This window comes from Bombus terrestris, chromosome 2, assembly GCF_910591885.1.
Source record: "Bombus terrestris chromosome 2, iyBomTerr1.2, whole genome shotgun sequence".
Lineage (NCBI taxonomy): Eukaryota > Metazoa > Arthropoda > Insecta > Hymenoptera > Apidae > Bombus > Bombus terrestris.
The window spans coordinates 8,404,863-8,425,319 of NC_063270.1; the positions used below are offsets into that span (position 1 = coordinate 8,404,863).

Below are 20,457 nucleotides of genomic sequence, written 5' to 3' on the forward strand. Positions count from 1 at the left end.
AAACTTCATTGGAAATCGAAGCAACTTGTGTTTATCGATCGATGTGCCATTATATTTCATATTATTCATATATATATTCTAATTATTATTCTAGAAACGTGATCGCAACAATGTCGTTCATATGCCATTAGCGTGTCATTAGTTAGGTACACGGAAGATTGCACAAATCTATATCTTTCTGTCTAGCGAAAGTTGTAAACCTCGATTTTAATTAATTTTATAATTTTCATTAGGGATATCATAACGATAAATCAATGAAGCATTGATAAAGATGTTCCATTATTTGCTTGATTTAAAGCGGTGGTATTTTATGACTTCGTTAATGTTCTTTCCATATAGTTGCCGATATAGATACAAAGAAGCGTTATTTTTAAAGTTGTCTGCTCCCCGTTCCAATTTATCGTTATTCCTTGCATTCAAATTTCGTTTCATTCAATTGCGCTAATCCGTGCAATTGTTCAAAATGAACTATTATCGCGGAGAAACAGCGGGATACGAGATACGTACACACATGTTGACCTCGCGATGAAATATCCAGCGGCGCTGGAACAATTTGTCCGCAGACGCCTCGCAGAAGATAACAAAATTTATACAGAGAAACACGTAAACAGCCGTATAGAATGAAACATTTGTTCCATGGAAATTAAAAAGCAGCCGAAACGATAAGGGGTTGGTAGGGGAGAAGGTGTGGCGCGTGGAACGATAAAACAGTAAATTAAAAACGAGCAAGATTTCGCGAGACTCGTACCAGCATATTCGTACAGCGGTCCGCGTTGCCGTTTCAACAACGGGAATACGCGAAGCGAAACCTGCCCGACGAAAATCCTGCTGGATAAACCGACCGACGGGGTGGAGAGTGCACACCGTACGTCAACTATCCACGCTCGTTATGCTACATGGATCCTCGTAAAAGAGAATAAAAGATCTGCACTTGGACGCCTAACGTTTTCGGAACAAAAGCTACACAGATACACGCGTGGATACGCCGTTATAAAGAAACAAAGGAATTCTAGACACGGACGCGGACGTGGAAACACAGACGCAGCCGCTATCGTCGCGTGCGAACGCGAAATCGAGAAAGCGATATCGTTTAAGGACTTTAAGGACCGCGTGGCGAGATTTTCCAACACCGTTGGCGACACTGGCGTTATAAACAAGCGACGGTAAATACACGCGACCAGCGTCGTCGTAACGTTTCGCGAGCGTCGCTTCGAGCGCGAACGTTGCTCGAATCGGAGGAATCCGAGCGGTGGAATGCGGAAGCCGAACATAATCGTCTTATGAGAACGAGCTGAATGCCAGGGAGTTGCTATCGGAATCCATATAAAGATGAGTCTCGCTTTTTTATATCTCCGCTTGCCGCGTTTAAAGAGCATCGTAAAGCAGCGTAAATACGAGCTGCACGTCGCGAGGATCGCTCTTTCGCGAAAATCGTTTCTCGATTCCCCTCGCGCTTTCGCGCTCCGCGATCCGTAAGAATTAGCGGAAATGCGATTTTTATGGACGATGAATTCGCGCGACCGCCCTCGAATTCTGATAGAACGGTCGATTGGATTTAATTCGATCGGCAGAAGCGAGCGTAAAGGTTGAATGTGACCTCGATCGTAGACGGTACTTCTGGACGGTGCTCTCGATCGTTAGATTCGCTCGAACTAGAAAATCGATCGGAGCGCGATTCATATCGAACACCGGTCAATTACTGATCACTGGCTCGTTTAATTAAACGCAATCCAGATCCTAACTAAATAAGAGAGAATCATCGTGAAAGGTAGATTCGTTTGTCCAACGGTGAATCGTGCTATGAAAATAGAGGGGGAGAGGCAATTGCTAAACTTTGAGACAGGAAAAAAGAAACGATCGGTGGAGATTGAAGAAATTTCGAGTAGTTTCATGGAAAATGTTTCGAAGCGAAGTCGAATTAAATGAAATTAAAGAACTCGGTAAGTTGCACGAAAATAACGAGAATATCGCTTCGCGATCTTTTCTCCACGAATTTTCACCAATGATACTCCACGCATCGCCGGTAAAAACTCGATCCGTGGCCAGGAATTGTCTGGATCCTTTCCAAGGGTTCATTTCGCAAGATCCTCCACTCTTATCCGACACTCATCGCCATTCATAGCATCCTCGTCTTCGTCCCTACGCCGTCGCGTCGGCCCGTCTTCCTCCCAAACAGTAGCAATAGCAATAGCAATATCCCATCTTCTCCAGCTTTACAGCTTTCCAGGGGCTTTATGCGTGTGCGCGTGCGGTTTTTTTCACCGCGTTGTATTCACCGCTGCTCGCTTAATGCAAACGCAACTGCGTGCTGGGATAATAGCCACGGTATATCCCTTCTCCCCTCGTTTAATCCTATAGCCGGCACAACAGCGAGACTTAGAGCTTTGCATTAAAATTTAAGGACTTTTCAAACGGCTGCACAACGCACGGCCCTTTATATCAGAACGGCCACGTGTACTAACACGCGCGAGAAATTCACGCGAGTATTCGCCGCCATTGCCGCCTCAGCGTGTGCGTCTCGCGCTTCCGGACCGCCCCGACAGGAAACGCACCGAGTGCTCTTGCTTTATACTCGCTTTTTTTCTCTATACACGGCGTACGAGCGTGCCTATCGCCGCGCCGGCCCGATCCCTTTTACTCTCGTCGCCTGGCCGCTAGTCGTCTGAAAGCCACCGTCGTATGATGTTTTAGGTTTAGGGTAACTAAGGGACGGCGGATCCAGTTCTCGCGGTTTCAGGCACGCCCCAATGGGCCCGACCGACGCGTTCACTTTCTCTCCTCTCTCTGCTCTCTCGTGCATCGAGCTTTTGTAACGGGCATATCCGAAAGCTGCTCGCTCGCGGCTAAATCGGCTCTTTATGCGGCACTTTTTCCGAACTAACGTCTCTTTAGAAAGGTCGAAGAACGAGGGAGAGAGAAAAGTAATTACCCGAATCCATTAAGCTCGATTCCGTTGCACGTAAGTTGGAGTCGCTGCGCTCTCTCTCTCTCTCTCTCTCTCTCTCTCTCACTCTTTCTAGAAGGGACGACCAACGAATGCAGGGTCAGGAAGAGCTTTTCGATTCTTTATGATTGCCAGCTGCACCAGGATCGATGCAAAAGGAATTCTCCCCGATCCTATCTGCGCCTCTGTTTAAAGTAACCGCGCCAGTCCTCTGTTCCGAGAATAAACCGACAGGAAACGTACAGAGTGCTTTCAGTTTAACTAACGACCGGTGCCCTCTCAAGGATCGTGGTTATTCTTCGTTTCAACCGAGTTCCGGCTCAATATTTTGCGAGAAAAACCTCGTTGATTCTCCGTTGCTGATGTTTTCTTTTAATCGAAGAATGTTTCTCCTTTTCTCTATGGCCGCGCGCTACTCTTTCGCTATCGCATAAAATCGTAACGCGGAAAAAAAATCGCCCCCTGTAAATAGCGTTTCTCGTAAACACCCATTTATTTTCCGACCGAACAGAAATAAATGTATAAAAAAGAGAAAGGAAAAAGCAGTCAACAGCTTCCAACCTGATCGTAAATAACGCAAAAAAAAACGACCTACATTCAAGAAAACAACTTTTTGCTACGAATGTTCGGCAACGTCTTTCGCGGTCTTATGTCAGACAGAACTTAACCTCGTATTTCGCTCAGTGGCGGTCGTTTCGGTTTTAGCGTAAATTATACGCTTAATACGCGTCAGGGAAAAGTTTTTTGCCAGGCTCGAGTTTCGACTGTTCAAGAATACTTTTATGTCTGCGGTTTAGGGCAACCGTGACCCTCACCCTTTCGGTTTCGTATATTCCTTGGACCTTGCCGGATCCATAGGTGGATGCTATTAGATTTTCGTACATATTTTCGTACAATTCCATCTGTCTTTTTCGTTGTTATCGATAGTTATAAAATATTCTTCGGTGGAAGTAAAGAACAAACATATAAACGAAATACGTAAATCACGATAATTAATAATTCTTGCTACGTTTCGTCAAATGTTATTCGCATCGTTTCCATTTACTTTCAAACCGCCTATCAAAATGATCGATTCTTCGTTCGAAACGTCTTTTGACGTTAATTACGATGAATATACCTTTCGTCTCTTCTCGTTCCCCATCGATCGTTCCATCTCGATAAACCGCTGCCGCGCCACACCGGTTTGAAACGTCCAATATTTTTCCAGACAACCTAATAAATTCGATCGTGAACGTTTAATCTATACGTCGAACAGTATTTCGTCCCTCGTATATTTTAATCGATTGAAACCGCAAACGATCCCCTCCTAAGTATCCTCGAGGAAAAGCGTTCCGGTTATCGGAGCAACGTGTTCGCGATATCTCACGGCGGGAACGCTCCGGTGATATTTCAACACCCTATTACTGAATCGCGTCTGGAAGCTCGTCAGGATCCCTCCCTTATTTTATCCTCAAACTGGCTCGCGACGATAACTCGCGGGATCGTAACAACGGGGGGAAACTCAGTCCTTCGCGCTGGTTAACTTTTTTACTGCGGAATCCCGACTATCACCGGCCCGAAAATGATTATTCCCCGCTTTACAGCTTTCTTGCAAGCGCCGCGAGAGAAGACGCATAGCTCTCTGCTCTCTAATACCCGTGGATCGCTCGTACACGCACACACAAATACATGCGCGCACGCTCTCCAACGTTACATTTCCCACAGGCGCACTAGTCTCTACGTGAATTGCATTAGGAATTCGGAATATCCGGCGAACTTCCTACGCGCTGATCACTTGAGAATTTCAGCAAAGCGCACGTCGATTCGAAGGAGCTTACACCATAAATTTCGTCGTACGTGTGTAACGCCCACTTCGGAAGTAACGTCGCATTACAGATGCAAAAGACGAACGTAGTCCGCTCAACCGGCAGAGTATACTCCCGCGACGGCTATTTTTGCGCGAATCGTTTCTCGAACCGTCGAGTTCTCTTGTCTTACACCATCGTGAACCTTCGATTATAGCGTAATTGCTTCTTGGCATCGGCAACGTTTGCGTGGAAACAGACAGAAGGAGTTAAGAGAACACGGATGCGTGCAAATGCAAGTAAAATTAACATAAATGATCCCAAATCTTTGTGACCTTTGTGAATCTCGTCTAACAGCGAATCAAGCTATGTATCTACATGTGAATGGGCAGAAAGTACGCCTGCATCTGAAATTTCTCATGGTTGTAAGCGTAATCTTGTCGAAATGCGTTCACCAAGATGAAACGAAGATAAAATAGATACCGGTCGATAGAAGTTTCAATGGCAATGGTTTCAATTAAACGAGTCCTACGACACACGATAAAAAGTTTGATTCGTAGAATCGAGTATAGTAAATAATTTTTTCAAAAATTTGAAACGGTTCGTATTTTGCCGACCGCTTTTAAATCTCTCGATGATAACCATTCTTATTCGGAGAGAAACATTCGTGAAGTAATTTGTTAATAAGGTCGCTTCGCATTTTTTTGCCAAAAAGTTCTCTATTCGGTATCTCAAGAAGCTAAGTCCCTTTTTTTTATCATTCTCGTCGTAGCTCGTTCATTTTAAGGAATTTTAATATGAAACTTTAGATAAATATTTTAGACGGATTATATTCTCGAGTAAAGATATTTTTGAGAAGTAAAACGGCACGAAATAGCAGGGGCCTATTTTCCACAAGGCAATGTATCAACTTAAAAATGTCTATTCAGAATATAAAATTGCGTGTAACGTGTATAGTTCGCTGAATTTTAATAGGGAAGGATTTATCGTTAATAATAAATGAATTATATATGCTGTTATATGGTGATTTTAGTGTAATTCCATTGATAGATAGAAAATGGGAAAGCGATTAATAATCCGTGATAAATGTTCTATTTCAAGTTGATCGTGCATTAAAACGGGTTTAGCCTCTTCTTCAAAAAGATAATAGCTTACTGACGGCGGCCACAGATTTATAATCGCGCGGCTCCAGTTATAGCTCCAGCGAAGATAGGCACGTTCTATTTCTCGTCAGATTTCAATTTCTTTCCTTAAAAGTAGAACTGTCTAAGAAAGATTAATTAAAATTCACTTACTCGGGTTTCTTTTGAAAAATACATTTCCACAGAACAGAGTAGGCAAAAGAGAAGAAACGTCGTTTCATTTAAAATGTTGATTGCTAAAAATATACCGTGGTCGATTGTTGCTTTATATCATCATCAGGGATATTTTCCGTTCTTGAAATATATTTAAAATTCTGCTCCTCTATCGTAGAACGAATTGATTCTTTTTTGTTACATTTTATGGAAAGATAAAAGTCATAACAGTATGGGTACAGTTTATTCATCCTTCTTTGTAATGGATTTTGGAAATACGCGTTTCTAGGAACCGAAACGACTGACAGCAAACGCGTAAATTCACGATGGTGAAGTAATAAGTACGAAAAAAGTGATTAATTGAATAGTTTATTAGACCTAGTCTGACGCGTCGTTCAACAACTACTCTCGTGCTCGCTAAATCATTTTTATCTTTCAACGCATGACGCCACGAGTTGAATACGCGACCGCTTTTCTACCTCCAACGTTTCCGATTTTCCGCAAAAATTTCCTTTGCAGACGTCATTCTCGCCAAACTTTCCTTCCATTTCTTTCCCGCGAATTTCTCGAGTGCGGTCGTAATCGAACGACGACTGAAAAATCAGATCGGCGTATCTACGCGACCAACGTCGATGCAAATGGCCCCGCGAACCTCTTTCAAGTTTCTGCTATATATAGTTGGCGGAAGAAATTTAGTAAGATCGTAAGATTCAACAGAAGGGTTAACGGTTAATAAGATACTTTCTCGGTCTAGAATTCAAAGAATTTCAATATGACGCGACGTCTTGATCAAGTAAAAATGAAGTTCCTAGAACGAGTTAGAGTTAAAAAGTAGGACATGGACGGATTTGCAAAATATTTCAACAACAGTAGCTTGACTAATTATAAATTTCATTTCTACTTGGCCGGCAGATACGGTAGACACAAATAGATATATAAGGTTCAATAATTGGATAATTCAGGGATCGATTCTGAAGTCTGAAAATCGAGTTTTTTTTATTATGAAGTAATTAAAAATACAAAAATAAACAACAATTAATATGCGTCTATAACAATAAATAACGATAATAATCTAAACGGGAAATAACAAGTCTTTGGTACAATGTTTACCTGAAAATCGAGTATCGATTTTCAACGTCCTGAGCTACCGATCTTTCTTCTTCAGTCTTTAAATCTTAAATCTTCAGTCTTTAAAATCTTAAATAACTATTCTGTAACCTTGTCCGTCTCTAATGTAACTCTCTGTCCGTCCGTTTGGGAAAAACGTGCTTCTTCAAATGGTCGTCCGTAAAACAAAGGAAAATCGCTCTGTCCGTGAAACACAGCCTGTCGTGCTAGCCGTAAAACAAAAAGAATCCCTATCCTACATGAACTCTAGGGAGTTTACAGATATATCGATGATTATCAAACTATTTAACGCTTTGATTTACGATTTTGTTGAACCTGTTATGCCTCGACTATGCATCACGTTTGACCTGTGCCAGAAAATGTAGCGCAGATTGTTTGGCGCGTCGGTTCCGTGGCTGGTCGAAATTCTCTTATGCAGCGGCGCATCGCCTCGTTAGCCTGATACACCCACGGCCGCCATTAGACAGAATAAATTATTATCAACAATACAACGGATAAATGTGAGTGAGCGGCGTGGCCGGCAGGGTGCTTGGCGGATCGGAACGGTACGTGAAAAAGGAGCATTAATGGCATAAATTGAAGCTCCTAGCTAGTCGGTAATAGACGCGCGAGCACGTTACGGAATAACCTGGTTGGCAGTAGCCGCTTTATCGGACGCGTTGCGTCCTATGTGGCGCGAGTTAATGATTCCGCTCGCGCTCTGTGTGCACGCCATGCCCGGCCACCGCCGGGTGACACGCGTCCGTAGAAAATTCTCATTTGAATTGCAGAAGCTGCAGTTGCGCGCGCTCGAGCCCGTGCGACTGCAGTCGGCTGATTGATTCATCAAAGCAGCGCGAGCAATTACGTCACGGCACGCTGAGAGCCAGGTGCAACCGACCAAAAGATTTCCCCACCGCCGTAACCCGCTGCCACACCTTCGCTTCGTCTGCGCTCGCACAGACCAATTACAGCGTGTCTTACACGTGCCTGCCGCGGTCAGAGCGTACTTACGACAAGATCGTAGATACCTGGAAAGTTGGTCGCACTGGCAGTTCCTGTTCGCCACTGGCCATGCACGGAGAACGGAACACACCGCTCCGAGAAGGCCGCACATCTGCGGGACGCGACGTACGTGCATTCCAAGATTCACGGCCGGTCAGAATTACGAATTACGGCGTTTCTTGCCTAACTAAGAGCCGTACCTATCTCTGTCTCATGTCGAAGTACACGGTAAATCGCACAGTAAGTCTCGCCATCTTCGATAAGACTCTGAAATTATTCTACTGGCTGATAGAACGATGAAGGGAATACGTGATTTCAAGATTATCGATAAATTGAATCAGATTTCTTAACCCTACTACGTCCTTTGTATCATTTTAGAACCAATCGAGATTCTATATCGCCACGAGAGCACAGGTCAAGTTCAAGTCGCTATTTTACAAGGATTCGTTAAACCGAAGTTGATTAAAGTCAAAATTTAGGTATACGAAAGATAACGAAACATTTCACGTATGGGTTGACGCGTTGAAAGCTTCCCGATGAATAAAAAAGCGTTCCTTGAATTTTTCATTCACTGTCTGTTTGAAATTTCAAACCGCGTCATCGTATATTTTATCGTTTTAAATCCTTACTTTGCGCGGAGAAATTTTCCATAAAATGCAATGATCAACCGTTTCACGTACCACCAAACCCGCCAGAGAGTACAAACTGCCCTCATAATTTACAAGCTGCTAGCATCGCATTAAGAACGCTAGGTCAACAGATAATGGTATGGCAGTAAGTTGCCACGGTGAACGTTAAATTATCGCTTTCAACGTACGCAAAAATAATGGCAATTGCACGAAATTGTTCGCTCGATCGACCAAATATGGATACGGCATCGAAATGAAATTTATCAGAGGACGAGCTCCTTTACCACCTACAATTTGTTACGTCTTTCGATGCCGTCGATTCAGTTTCCTACTTTAAACGAGTACGATTCGATCGATGAAAATTAACGCTTTAATCGACCTGCTACGTTCAGCTGTCACTTTGCATTAACCACTAGAAGATTAAACCGTTAAGTGTGTTATGTACCTACCTACATACGTATATCACGTATATGCCTACTCAAGTTGAAATATGTCCGATGAGCATCCGCAATCTTACATCTCGTATCCGTATTTTTTCTTCTTGAGGTAATTTTCTTTCGAATTGAAACGTTAACAATAAAGATTAGGTTCTCTGAAAAAGGTTTAGCGACATAGCATCATACACTAAACGCGATACAATATTAGACAACGATCCTATTCTGGTATACGAAACAGATATTATTAATAGAATATTTATTATATAATAGGTATTATCGTTAGAAATAAATATAGCAATTGCTGTTAATTAAACGATATTTCGAACAGTTCGAGTTTGAACTAAACTGATAACAGTGGCCTTTCAGCACACAATTTATATCATATATTTACGTAGGTATATATTAAACAATAGAAAATCCGATAAATTAACGCAACTTTGTTTTACCGTTGTTTATTTGCTACTATTCGCAAAACAATTAATCTAGTAGAGAATTGTATATCCGCCTTTATTCAAAAATTCATACATATTCAGTTTCTTTCTTGTCAACCGCAAACGTCGTTTGTTACACCGAGGCTAGTTCGCTATTCTCGCAGTTTTGCAATAGGTACAGTAGCAGTTGTAAAACCGGCGATGTCTCGCTAAATAAGTTGCGGTCGTTAAAATTCATTTCCCGCTTGATGCGTCCTATAAAAGATCCAACAGCGAGCACGACACATCGCGCCAAATAGTTTCGACTATAACAATTCCATCGCAACTTTAACTGTATTTTTCGACTCGAAACAGTCGTCTGAAATGCTGGATGCTTTGCAAAATTACGTACGCCGTAACATATACAAGCAATTTAGTTTTTATGGTCAGCGAACGTTAGTCCGATACCGGTGCTTCAAGGACGTATTTTTTCATCCGAAAGATCGAAGTTTCTCGTCGTATTTTTAGAAATTATAGTTTCGAAAATATATCGTTAACATTTCATATCGTCGCATGGCAGAGAGATTTTTTTTTGGAAACAATAAATTTTTTTTTTTTTAGATTGATAAATTGCAATAGATATGGTACGCCAGACAAGGGCCGAGGGAAGACAAATAAAACACGTATGCACATGACCTATACATATTATATATATTCCAGATGGAAACATTAAATTTTTTCAAAATTCTATATTCTGAATTCTATATATTCTATCTAGAAGTTCGTGACTTCTACGATATTTCAAAAAGTAATCGAAACCTTTCGACGAATGTCAAAAATTTTACATACACCGGGCATTTGAAACAATTTTTTCTCTTAATCCTCGATTCTCAAAAATACCTTAAATACCAAGTAAACTGCGGATATTTCCTGCATTGTATATTACGATAGTATGTAGATCGTAAAATATAAAATATTTGAAGTATTCTGCTAGGTTCCATTTCTTGACTTGCGCTCATGAAAATATGAATTTGTATGGACACCGGCGGTGTGGCAATAAAAATTCAATCGCCAGTGAACGTGTTAAAAATTGATGCCTCGGATAAAATATATACCTTCGGAAGTTGGTGTGTAAAGTAAAGTGGCGATTGCGCGGCACATCGATGTGAACGGATAGTACTAAACGAGCGCGACTTCCTGTCGAAACCTATTAGAAACGATATAGTAAAGAAGTTGCCGCAGTAGTGAGGAAATTTTTCCACCCTCTCGCGACTGCTCTTTGACATCCACCGATTACACACAAATCCCCGAGTTCCATTTAACCCTTTCGAATCGTATATCCTGGATCGAAGAAACAGTTAGCGTGATGCATTACTTTGGAATGGGCTGGGCAGAGATGCCGCCGGGACCTACACGGCTAGGTCGTCACTAGCAATAATTCTAAGAAACGGCTGCGTATTGAAAGGGCTAAGAGTCATTACCAGAAAAGTCGGCGCGCGCCATCCCGACGGAATATACGCGAGTAGATGAACGAGCCAGTTTATCTTGACCACGATCGAAGAAAAAGAGAGAAGCTGCGTTTAATGTACGATCCTAGTCGAAAGAATCGAATATCTCTCTCGTTTAAATATTTCTCTTGTAACCAGTCCCAACTCCGTTGAAAATGGAATCAGGTACTTTGGCGAAGGGCGCGACTTTACGACGGTCTTTGCGAGTGGCTTGTAGACGTCGAGAAAATATTGGTACGAAAATACACGGTTATACCAAACGTGCATCGACTATAGCGATCTGGCATTGAAACTGACGAACAGCGAAGAGGAAGTGCACATACGTATAGTAAGTAAACCGATAGATATGTGGAACTTTTATTTCGGTTAACCTGATCGATGATCGAGTGATGATTAAATCGTACTGTGATTCTCGAATTTCTATATTTCAGTCCTACTCTCGTTTTCAAAACAATTTTATAGTTTGAAGTCAAAATGAAATAAGAGGAACAGATATTGTTAAAAAATTAATCTGCATCGCGTCGAATCGTGTAACAGCTGCAGGAACAATAAAATAACACCGTACCCGCTATTACAATAGTTCGATTAAAACGTACTTACGTAATTTAAAATAATATCGATTTGTTATCCTATTTCACAATGTTATTTTAACGAACGAAACACGTACTTTCTGTTTTATATTCGTATTAATAATATTACATTGAAATATATAATTATATTAATTCGTAGAAATAAACGTTTTTAAAATATCATCGTTTAAATATCTAACTCGTTCGTTTACTCGTATACAGTTGCTTATTAACACGTGGCACGCAGCAACGGGCATCGGACATTTTAACAGTTGTACGAATCGAACAAGCGAACAAACGAGTAATTATCAGGAAATATTTGTACCGATAGGATATAAATTTTCCATTTGAGTCTCGGCCAAAACGGCCCAAAATTTGTGCAGCCAACGAATAAATCTTACACCGCTAACTACTCATAGTTCGCGCCTAAATCAAGCGATCGAATAAATAAAAGAAAACAAACACTGCCACCAGAAATAAAAACAAAGAAGAAAATCCTTAGCCGCGGTCATAACGCGTCCTGATGGCAGACGCAATGGCACAACTCCGCCATTTCAATCTAACCGCGCAACGATCGCTTTATTTCCCGTGCAATATTCGAACACGGGATTTTCGCGGATGGACGTAATATCTGTTCTCACCCTGGGATCCGGTGTAATCCTTTCTCACCGCTGGAACTTCGAAATGCCCAGTATTAGACAGAAGCCGGGCAGCAGCGAGCGCTCGGCTTAATATTTGCGGCTCGTTTTTCTTCGTCAGGACGTTCGCGAAAGAGGGTGGGGCCGAGAAACGGCATCAGCGTCGGCGTCGGTGTCTGCGTTAGTCGTCGTTCGTTCGAAGCACTCGATGTAAGCGTAGGTACGCGTAATTTACGACGGGAGTTTTCGAAGTCCTTAAAGCTCGACTCGCTCTTCGTTTAATTACTCGTGCCGCGGCTCCGTTCCTTTTCGGCGGGGTATTTCTAGCGGGCCGGTCGAAAAGTCACCGAGCAATTGGATCATCAGATTCGAGCGTGAAACGAGTTGATCCGATAGGATTAGCTCTTTGTACGAAACTGCGTTTCAAGGAGAAATATTAGGGGATGTTGGTATGGTAGTGACCTGATAAGTATATTTTATAGATCCTTCTTGGATGCACCGTGGATAAATCAACTACCGGTGAAGTTCATATAGAAAATACAGTACGTTCGCGAACGAAGGTAAAACGTGAAACGTGTATGAAAAATGTCCGTGGAAAATGATTAAGTGACTTAATTTTTCAAACAAAAATTAAAGCAAGGAACGCGCTCGAAAAATTTAATTTTGACTATATGGATTGTTAAATTTAATAATTACGCTGCATTATAATAAAATTAATTAACAATATGGTTTCGGAATGCTGAATTTTGGTTTCGTATAATTGGAGAAAATTATATTACCGATAGATGTAACTGAATTATAATTTACGAATTTTAAATGGTGATATTTTACACTTTTAAACGAATGTTCTCTCGGTTAATTAAAGTTTCCAATATCTTGAAATTAAGCAATTGTTTTTAACACGCAAATAAACATAAAAAAAAAAACTGAAATAAAGCGATTGGTAGCAATCGATGTTCTCGCAAGCAATTTTCTACGAGAGAATTACATCGTTTGCTTCTTTTTTTACAACTCGGAATTTTTTAACACGAAATATGCTTCATCCGTATCAAGTTCTATTTAAAAATTTAAAAATAATAAGTCCCATAAATTAGTAGACGGATTTTAATTGCATATTCCATGATTCTTACGATGGACTCGAATTACATTAGATTACAAACTGCGTATACATACGTATAATTGAATTCTCTGGGATGCACGCAATCTTTGCTCTGTTAAATATATAATAGGTAAGTATACATATATGTATAATGTATTATACTAGGTATATATATTCAAATGTATTTAATAGCAATACTAGTTGTGCTTTTAATACGAGACACGTTTCTCTCTGTATGTTAACGAAATCATCATGCTAAACCCCGATCATAAAGTTAAGTTCGAATATTCATTAATATCCTCGTGTTATTGCTTGTCAGGCTGTTAATCGATCCCTTCTGACACTGTGGAAATCGGGTCTGCGTCTCGAGGGATCATAGTGTAAAATGGAAACTTATTAAAACGTATTACGGTCGGGACTAGGATCGTGGAAAGTAACAGTAACGGATACGATTGGAAGTTTAGGTGAGATTAGAAACACGGAGTAGCATGATAAAGGTTCTTTGGTTACGAGACGTATAACCGAAATCCGTTAAAGTGTTATTAACGTTTGAATCTAGGCGGAGAAACGAAAAGACCCAAGACTTAACCCGAAAATGATAAGTTAACGAGGCTGGTTCACAGTGGAAATTTACGACGGAGAAATTAAGATTCTATTGGGCCTTTAATATATCGCCTGGACGAAGAATATATTTCAACAGGATGGAGGGAATAAAAATTCTCGTGTCCCGGCAAAAGGCGTTTCGTAACGTCTTATCGCGGTAATATTCGCGCCAAGTAACTGCAACGGTACTCACTGCCTGGGTAATCAGAGTCCAACGTGGAGCAATTAATCGTTAATTCGTCGTCGAGCTACGCGATGAAGCAATTCGTTATCGCAACGAATAACTGCGATCAGTTTTTATCTTCGAAGCGAGAGAATCCGCAATGAGCGTTAAAAAACCGGTACGCAGGAGTTTTCGGCGAATTCGGTTCGATGATGAGAAATTAAAATAAATTATCGGGACGCGATCATGCGTCACATTCGTTATAATTTTATCGATAGAACCGCGCGTGTGAGCAGCCGAACCTGTGCGGCAGTATGCAAAGTTATCGTTTACAGAATTTCTACAAAGCGATCAAATGAAATTCATATCGGCACAAATGACTGCTATCGAACAATGTCGGCACGCTTATTGGGATATTTTCTGCGCCGGCTCTATCGCACGGAATAATTGCGCACTAAACGTTAACATTAAATATTTGGTAACAGAGTTCAACTACGCTAAAAACAAAATTGTTGAAATAATTTGAAGATTTTGGTACACAGTTACTTTGCCGAATAAAACCATAACGTTAATAATGTGGTGAAAACTAAAGTCAAAGAAGCCACGTCGACAGTTTGTAAAAGTTTGCCGATCAAAGACAGGAAAGCGTCGTCGCGTCGCACCTTTGACGCTCCGAGCATACATTTTAATTCGATCGTGACCTTTCTCGATTTGCTCTTATGAAAGATTCAAACGATCGTTACGCAAGAATACGGCGAGATGCAAACACGTTCGTTGAGAACGCAACACGTCGCTCGTGAATATCATGCAGTTGTCGCGGAACTGGTGCCTCGTTCTTCGAGCCGAAGGACTGGAAGGCTTGTTAGCCGGGAACCGTAACGCAAACGACGCGTTTCGCAAGAAAGAGTCCAAGTTAGCGATGCGTCACGACTCCCTCTGGCCTTATTTAGCAGGCGTGCACGTAGAAGCTTTTAATTGATCGATTTCTCGAGAGACAGTGATGGATCTGGCGTCTGCATTTCGCGGAAACGATCGCGGCGTCTTTTAACCGCGCTAATGATTCGCATGCCAATTGCATTACCCAAGCTCGGTTTTCGCGTGCTTGATAGACGCGAATAATTGTAATTACTTCCTGTGACAGCAACGATACACTTCTACGTAAGTTTAGTTCAACGCATGATAAAGGTTTAATCACACTATACGACGAAACGGATAACGTTGGTGGAAATAATTTGAAATTCGAATAGGATTCGTCTGCATTTAATTAACTATGATTTTCAACAATTCGTTTCGTTCGTTTATTCATTGTGAAATCATATTTGATCTTTAAAACATTGAAACATAGTTGAACCATAAAACTACTGAAAACATACAGTTAACAAGCATTTTAGTTCAATGTTAAAAACTTGACGTTAACGGTTTTGATACAACAAACGGAGTTACAGGAGGAAAATACACGTTGCTAACTGAATACCAATCAGGTATTTAGGTTACGCAAGGTATTCGCGATCATTTATAGCGAGAGATACATCGCGCTGCCCTTGAGCCGATACTTAGAAAAACCTGGAGCTGCAACGCTACATTTTCTAACATTGATATTAGCAGGAACAGTAAGCACCGTTCTCCGACCAATTTCCAAGAAACGGTGTTTCTGTGAAACCTCACCCGTGTTAACATAGCAAATAATAATCTCGCTCATTGCGTCGCAATGAGAATTATGAGACAGATTCTTAAACAACGTATAGTCCAACTCAAAATATAGCGATAACGGATAAACTAAACGTCTTTACGAAAGCTTGAGGATTTTAATTACCATTTGGAATAATCTAAATAGCCACTAATTCACCATGAAGTTAATACATGCAACAAAGCCACGCTTGTTAGCGTGTGTTTCGAAGATTGAAAAAATTCTTTATCACCATCCAGTAGAAAATAAAGGAAAACGATTCAAGTAAATTAGAGAGAAGGAGAGAACGAGAAAGGGAAATTGTAACGCGAGTCTGAACTTTTGTTTCGCTAAATCGTATAAATTGCGTTGATAATGAACTGAATATTTTCTCACACGATCCTGGCCGAGTCTCTATATCTCTCCTTAAACATGTTCGATTTAACTGCTGGCTTATTTTATGACCCCGCTATATGTTTGCCGAAACTATATCACTGAACGAGCATACGAGTACGAAATTCTTGAACGTGGTTAGTTCTTCAAACGTTGGTATCGCATTCGAAATATCGCCAACTATAAGATTCTAACACGATAAAAGTAACGGAGTTCGCGTGTACGATAGTGTACACGAGTGGAAAAGTTGGTGCGCAATGGGCGTCGCATAAATTAATACACTCGATGGCTACGAAAGGAGAAAATGCGCGTATGGAAACATCGGCGTAACAACGGATTCTTCAAAAGGATCGTTTCGTTGACGCAGACAAATATTATCCCCGTGTATTATGTATATCGCGTGCACAATAACGAAACAGCAGGGCCGTGGGCTGCTTCGATTCGACAACGTAATTTTTTCTTTTTTCGCCACCCCTCGGTTCCTTCCCTCATTCACTTGCACCGTGGAACGAACTCCGAAATACGGCGTTAGCATACTGACTAAAGAGAGCGAAAGTCGCGAGAGGAGGGTAGATAAAGGTGCACGCAAACCGATGTAACGAATGCGCAAACAAGCACGTCGGTACCCGCGACGGTCTATAATGAAGTTAGGAAAAGTACACCGTGAAGCCTGCTTGAAAAGCGTGATTCGAAGACTCGAAAGAACACGCTGGTGCGCGCGTATACGCTGTATACAAAGCGTGTAGTCGTCGTCTGTGTTCCGCAATGGTGCATGTTTACATCTCTAGTGTTAGCATCTAGGGGTATCTGCATCTCGAGGGTAAATACGGGGGAAAGCAAGCGCCACATCGCAAAAAGTATCACGCGATCCACTCGATACAGCGAACATAGCTAATTATCGGATGAATGGGTTACTAAATTTCGTTTACCAGGTATCGCCGTGTATGGCATTAACTCGATCGAGTCATTGTTAACATTGACGTAGATGGCGATAATAGAGAAGAAATTTTACCGAGTTTAGATATAAAATGGCGAGAGAGTTATCGATACGACGAAACTTTCTTGGTATAGGTAATTAACGTTGGATAATATTTAAGACCTGGTACGTGCTTGTCATTGGTATGGATTAAGTCTATATTTAAGCCTTCGGCGAGAGGGGTTGTACTATTTATATAGCACGTAAGCCCGATCTTTTTCATTCGTCGTCATCTGGCGCACGCTCTTGTACATATGTCTGTACTATACTTATCGATATTATACAAAACATTGCAATTACTGGTCAAAGTTATCAAAGAAGGATATCAAAGAAATTTAATAAACTATTTAAACAATTAAACAACCATGTATAAATTTCAAATTTATAAACAAAAGTTTATTGAAATAATAAATAAACTTAATATTATTTATATTTAAAGGAATTTAGATAATAAGATAATTATTCAGGCTACTGTTGGCAAAGGAAAAGGAAAATTAAAGAAGAATATTACGTTCTTTCGTTCGTCCATTGACCAAAAGCGGAAAGATAATAATCGTATTTCGACTGAACTCGGGATTTCTTACTTTCGCAAGTTAAACAGAAAATAAGATTACAAGGGAGAGAGGAAGCGCGTATACTGGCACAAAAACACACAAATAAGGGCGAAGAGGTCCCGATTTGAGGGTGGTATAATGAAGTTAGGAAAAGTACACCTTACCATTGAAGCTTGGTTTCCGGCGTGACTCAAGGACTATTCTTGTGCGCGCTTCTGTTTTCGTCTACACGGCAATGCATGTTTATACAGGCGTATTTGTATCTCAATGATAAATACAATAGAAACTTCGTTGTTTCGAGCATGGTTTCCGAATCTGTCTCGCGACTTTCCACGTATTTCTTTATTGGATACCTTTATATAATTTCCCGCTAATTGTACACGTAACAAGTTGAACGTCACTCTATTAATTAACGCTCTAAACCTGTGAATCTTCTATTTTTCTCATTTGTCTTGTATCTATAATGATAAAAGTATTTCGATTCCTCTTTCTAAGTAAAGAATTCTAAAGTAAAGAATTCTCTTTTCTATTTACATTTCCAATAAGTTACATATATGTGGTATTTATAAAAATGGTACAAGTTTTTAAATCGCAAAACTATATATTTCTGATAATAAAGTAATCCAAAGTAGTAAGCAGATATATCCAAATTCAACTTCCAAACGAATATAATCGAAACGGGAATCAATAAAAATCCCACTATTCCTACTTTGGCAACGAGCAACCAAGAGAAACGAGTGTACATCAAAAACCTACGGATTACGTAAATCAGTAAGAAGTTGCGTGTATGCCGATGCAATCGGGAATGGGATAACGAAGTTAGGAAAAGTACACCATGGGGGCTACTCACCAGCCCAGTAATTCGAAGTCTTGCGCATGTGTGTTTGTCTCTGTTTACAGGTTCCACATGTTTGCATACGGGTATCTGCATCTCGACGGCAAATACTGCGAGAACTCGACGCGATGCAGTTTGTAACTTGTTTCTCAAGCACCTTATGTGTCCCTCTAAATTGCATGCTCTCGAATACCGTTCTGCTTCATATCGTTATATCGTCGAATAAATAGACACTGTGTCGTTGGTGAAATCGCAAAGTTAGTCCGGTCAAATAATACTCGATACATTTAAACAACAATGGTCTTCGAGTAAATATAAAATATTCGTAGGTATAGAATTTTCCGAGAAAACGATAAACAAAATGCGCGTGCGTGTCTTACGATAATTTTCACAAGAGAATATTCCACATCGTCTTAAAGAAAGAAGCACGATGAAACATACGAGAAACGAGTGTTTGCGGTAAACGAACGATCGTGTTAGGAAAAATACACCTGAGTGTAGGGATGAACTGTAGGGATGAAAGTAAGGATAAACTTTCAATGTGCTTCAAAGAACCACCAGTATGCTTTCTATATATCTAAGTTCTTAAATACAATCACGTGCAAGTTGGTGTGTATCAGTGCGGTAACCATTGCAGTTTATAGCATGATTTTCGATTCACATGTACGTTCTGAGCATATTTTTTCCTTAAACGTAACACCAACACACACGGTCGTTCTCAGACATTTTGATCGAGTATCCTCGACAAACGAAACGCTACTTTACCTTCGCGTTTATCTCGAAACTTCGCTTAGTTCGCTGTCTAAACGTCGCCGAACACTATTTTACCAGAATATCGTCGTCTCGCATCTTTCGTCGTGCGCGATTAAAAATACGGTAAATAAAAGTGGCTTGTTTTCCTCTTAATTCAAATTATCGTAGCAAACGCACGGGACTCGCGAAGGAGGAATCCGATAGACAGTCGACTCGCCAATACTAAGAATATATCGACATGGACGCCGATTTTCACGGTGCACCACCGGTTCCAGCATGCATGTATTTGCGCGTACACAAGTCTGTACATTCCCATGCACGCGCGACTGATGTATGTTTGCTCGTGAATATCTGCATCTCTACGGTAAATACGACGAGTTATGCCGTACACGATTTTCGACTCACGTCCTGCCTGCTACACCTCTAGACCCAACTCGTTTCCAGATATGTATCGCTTGAAAGCGCTTTGCCGCAACTCTGCTGCATCCACGACGACGAAAACGACAACGACAACAACAACGACAACGACGTCGACGACGACTAGCGCGACGAAAAAGATTTGTTGCTACCTAGATAACAACCGTGGTAACTACTTGGACGATAACAATTCGCGTTCAAGTGCCAGTGATTCGTGTCATAGCTATCCACCAGCCGTGTGGCAACGTAGTTTCAGCCAACGCCAATTCTTGTCACGCGGATACAAACTGTTATCACCGAAACAGTTACCATCGCCGTTGCACCGGTGTATGGCCGATTTTTCCCGCCTAATACACGCTTCCATCCTCCTGTACGTACAAGTTAACTATATACATCCACCTTTGCTACATCGCGTAAACCTACCACGACGATCTGTGTACGCAAATCACTTGAACCAATAGGCTATCGACGCGTGTTCGCGAAATGATGTAACGCTTTGGTGCAGCGCGTGTTCTCCGATTGAAATTCGATTAACAGACACGTGTACGATATAGCAAAAAATCCGATATCGCTAAGGGTAGACACTGTAAACAAAATGACGAGTCGCCGAGAACTATGGCTTGTATTTGACATCGGTACAATGATCATAACGCGAAATTATCAGCATGAGAG

At 41.0% G+C, this 20,457-nt stretch overlaps 1 protein-coding gene and 1 long non-coding RNA gene across 5 annotated transcripts in view; one reads left to right on the plus strand and one right to left on the minus strand.

Moving 5' to 3' along the window:
* Positions 1 to 20,457, minus strand: part of LOC100643966 (leucine-rich repeat-containing protein 4C) — a 284,514-nt gene that overhangs the window by 242,008 nt on the left and 22,049 nt on the right. The window lies entirely within an intron of this gene.
* On the plus strand, positions 12,490 to 17,647 carry LOC125387162. Its single transcript, XR_007227710.1, has 3 exons — positions 12,490 to 13,555; positions 13,745 to 13,889; positions 13,985 to 17,647. It is a non-coding gene; the product is annotated as an uncharacterized LOC125387162 (long non-coding RNA).